This window comes from Papio anubis, chromosome 20 (assembly GCF_008728515.1).
Source record: "Papio anubis isolate 15944 chromosome 20, Panubis1.0, whole genome shotgun sequence".
Taxonomy (NCBI): domain Eukaryota; kingdom Metazoa; phylum Chordata; class Mammalia; order Primates; family Cercopithecidae; genus Papio; species Papio anubis.
Window position 1 is genome coordinate 13,169,714 of NC_044995.1, and position 4,822 is coordinate 13,174,535.

Consider the following 4,822-nt stretch of genomic DNA (forward strand, 5'->3'; position numbering starts at 1 on the left):
CGTGGAGAATATGAACACAGACTTGAGGCTCCAAATTCTTGGGTTCATATGGACGTTCTGTCTCTTAGTAACTGAACGTTTTAGGGTTCGTTTTCCCTTTTGTTCTTAGAGCATTTCCATAAGAAACCTAGTGCTTCTGAATCCTTTCTCTAACCTTTTGATATGCATGTAAATTTCGTTAGAGGCTATGTGAGCCTCTAGCCAGGTGTACAACATAGAAGTATTTGTGAAAGTTCTGAGATTTGTCCCTTTTGAATATAAATATCTGAGAAAATAACAACCCGCTGTCCCTAACACTGTAAGAGTTTAACCATGGTGCCTCTCTTTAAACTGTAAATCGGCTAGCAGATGAGGTAAGAGAAATTTTATTATCACTTCGGATAAAGTTAGTTAACTAAGACTGGATTCTCAAGTAAATTTAGAATAAATGTATAAAAGAATTTGCAGTAAATGATGAGTCCTCTTATTGAAAAATCATTAATCTTGAGAACTTATGTACAGAGTAGTCAAAAGTAAAACTGTATAAAAAGTTTAAAACTGCTTGACTGTACACATACGGCGGAATTTTTAAATAATATTTTTATTCAGATTGCCTACAATACTATACAGTGGTTATCCTTATTCAGTAATAAGACAGCTTTCTTTTCTACATTGTGTAGAGAGGTCTATTATCTTCGTCTTTCTGTTAGAACGTAGTGGTACCTACCACATAACGCTATTTTGGACATCTAATGAATAATTCGTATAAAAGTATAAGGACCTCCTACTAATGACTCTACTTCAGAAATGAGGAGAACGGCATAAAGATTAAGATTAACTCACAAAAGGTTATAACACTAGTAAGAGGCAGAGCTGCCCAGTAGGTGGGAGAGGCTGGCTGGGGAACGCCAGGAGACCCTCTAACCAAGCGACAACCGACCCAGGACGCTCCCAACCCGGGGACGCACGAACTGCTCCAAACGTGAGGCTCAGCCGAGGAGAAAGAAAACAAACTGCTCCCAACTCCAGCCTCGAAGCTGGCCACAGCTTCTCAGGCCCTCCTCCAGACGAGGCCCAGGACCCCGCTTGCTCCCCAACGAGGTTGAGAAAACTTGGAGGGTCCCTGCGGATCCAAACACTTGTCTCCTTGAGCCCTCTTAGAGCGAAAAAGCCTTCCAGCAACTAAAGAGAAACCCTGGACCACTTCCCACAATTCCCTAGCTCGGCCATCCGAAAGCGGAAGTGCCCCAGGCTACGCGGACCCCTGACTACACTTCCCAGAATGCCCCAGGGGGAAAACGGCCATAGTTCCGCCCCTTGGAGCGGAAATACTTCCGAGTAACTTGAGCTTCCGGGTATCCTAGAAAGCCAGAGCGAATCTTAGCCAAGATTTGCAATTTAGAGTGGAAGTATCTGTCTTGGTGGTACCTACCGATTCTGTTGTTCAAGGGCCTCGGGGAAGAAGTTACGGATCTGGAGAAGGGTACCTAGTAAAACCCAAAGAGCTACACTACAGGAATAAAGATAAAAGGCAAATAGATCGTCTTCACTAGGGGACTAAAGCAAAACTTGAAATCACATTCGTACCTGAAAATAGATTAAAGTAAACCTTTTCTGTTAGTGTTTGCAGGTACCTGACATAAACAAATAAAATTTTCTAATAGAGAAAGAGACTGTCGTCCTAGGCCTCATATTCTTTCTCTAATTTTAAAATATATTAATATTGGACAAAGTACAATAGTCCTTGAAGAAAAGAACATTTTAAGATATACAAAGAAACAATTCATAATAATGAAAATTTTCTATTAACTATAACAGCCGTACATAATACAAAGCAAACTTTATAAAGAAAAATTGATTGACAGACTCATAAGGAGAAAAACACTTATTAACAGGAGAGCTTTTAATACATAATTAGAAGGAAACACAGAAAGTCTTGAAATCATATACAGGTCCTGGAGTTAACAATGGTTCACTTAAGATTTTTCGACTTCATGATGGGGTGAAAGCAATACACATTCAGTACAGTACCTATACAACCCTTCTGTTTTTCTCTTTCAATACCTATTCAATACATTATATGATATTCAACACTTGTTATGAAATAAGCTTCTTTTTGTTAGATAACGTTGCCCTTGGATCATCTGAGGTCAGGAGTTTGAGACCAGCCTGGCCAATATGGCGAAACCCTGTCTCTACTAAAACTATGAAAATGAGTCAGGCATGGTGGTGCGCATCGGTAGTTCCAGCTACTCCGGAGGCTGAGGCAGGAGAATCGCCTGAACGTGCGAGGCGGCGGTTGCAGTGAGCCAAGATAGAGCCATTGCACTCCAGCCTGGGCAACAGAGCGACTCCCTCTCAAAACAAAACGAAACAAAAAAAATCTTGCCCAACTCGGGGCTAATGTAAATGTCGTGAGCACCTTTAAGGCAGGCTAGCCTAAGCTATGATGTTTGGTAGATTGTGTGTATTAAATGCATTTTCGACTTGGGATACTTTCAAATTACGGTTCATCCGAATGTAAGCCCATTGTAAGTTGAGGAGCATCTATCCTAAAACAGGAGAAAAGCTGAACAAAAAAATAAAAACATTCATCTCAGGAATTCAGTAAACAAATATCAAAACCACAGTGGGTAGATGGAACGAAATGATCAAGATAATAGGAAATGCATGAAATAGAACACGAAATGGAATGGATCTTAAAAAGCAAAATGATCATTCTATAAATAGAACAGTAAAATTCACAAAGTCCAGTGACAATAAACAAAAAAGACAGAAATGACATATTACCAATTTCAGAAGTAAAAGGGAGCATCACTAAATATATTAAGAGAATATTATGAGGAACATTATGATGATACATTTGAGAAATATAAATTCCCACTTAAAACTAAAACATACACAACAATTAACAAAATGTTGAAAATTTATCTCTGAGAATGAGAATGGGAAGAGATGCTGAATATCACCACTTCTAAACAAATTGTACTGAACCTTATATCTAGCAACTTGGTCAAAATAATTTTATTATTTATTTATTCCTTTCTTTCCCCTATGGAACACTTTCATTTCCTCCCCCAGCCCCATATTCTGTTTGTTGTGTTTCTCTTTGTGTGTGTTTTGTGCAAAGTGCATGTGATGTGGTTATGTGTGCACAGTTTTAGTTTATATAAGTGGTATTATGTCATAAAAATAAATGTCAAGACTTTTGAAACTCAGCAGTATGTTTTAAAGATTCATTCATGTTTCAGCATACATTAACCTATTTTATAGGACTAATTGTCTACACCCAAAATATTTTATCTATTTACTATTCCATGACAGAAACCTGGATTGTCAGTGGCAATAACAATGCTAGGAACATCACTATACATCTTCATAGAAATGTGTGACAATTTATTTAGGACACATATCCATAAGTGCAGTTGTTGGTTCATAGCAGTCATATACTTACACATTTACGAATAATATTAATAGCTATATTGCTCTCCTGAATGGTTAAACCATTCCACATTCTCATGAGCACTGAATAGAGTTTGTTGTGTAACCACCCATTTCCATATCATCATTTGCCATGATCAGTCATCCTATGTCTTGCCACTCGATTAAACACATACTGGTATTTCACTGTTTTAATTAAGTTTATCTGATTTCTAATAAGTTTGAGCATTTTTTCAAAATACTTTACAGCCTATTCTGTAAACTGTATATTTATGCCCTTTTCTTCAGTTACAGGTGCTATATTTTCCTTGTTCACTTGGATTAGATACCATGAATATTAATACCTTATGCATTTGAGACATAGCAATACCTACTACTTGGTATTTTTTGATATTTCTTATAGAAACTTTATTGAGATATAATTGAAATACTATACAGTTTACCCATTTAAAGAGCACAATTAAATGAATTTTATTATATCCACAGAGTTGTGCAACTATCACTGCAATCAATTTTTAGGACATTTACATAATCTCAAAAAGATACCTGATACCCATTAACGGTCACTTCCAATTTTTCCCAAACTCCTCAGCCCTAGGCAATCACTAATCTACTTTCTGTAGATATACATATTTTGAACATTTTCTGTCAGTGTACTCACACAATATGTGGTCTTTTGAAACAAACTTTCTTTACTTAGCATAACATGTTGAAGGGTCATCCATGTTGGTGCATGAATCAGTTATTCATTTCTTTTCATGGCTACATAATGTGCCATTGGATGAATACACAACATCTTATTTATTCATTAATGGATATTTTGGATTGTTTCCACATTTGGCTCTAATGAATAATGTTGCTTTCAACATTTATGTACAAGCTTATATGTAGACATAGGTTTTAATTTCTCTTGGTTGTATATCTAGGAGTGGAATGCTGAGTAATGTAATAACTCTATGTTTAAACCCTTGAGAAACTGCCAGACTGTTTGCCAAATAAATTGCACCATTTTACATTCCCACCAACAATGTATGAGGGTTCCAATTTCTCCACTCTCTTGGCAACCCTTTTATTACCTGTCTTTTTTACTGCAACCAATCTGGTAGATAAGTAATATCTCATTGTGGGTTTGATTTGCATTTCCCTAATGACTTATGACATTGACCATCTTTTCATGTGCCTATTGGCCATTTGTATGTCTTCTTTTGAAAAATGTCTATTCAGATACTTTGGCCCATTGTTTAATTGGGTTATCTGTCTTTCTAAAGTGTTGAATTGCAAGTGTTCTTTATATATTCTAGCTACAAGTCCCTTATCAGATATATGATTTACAAATATATTCACCCATTATGTTGGTGTCTTCAGTTTCTTGATGGTATCCATTGATGCACAAAAGTTTTTC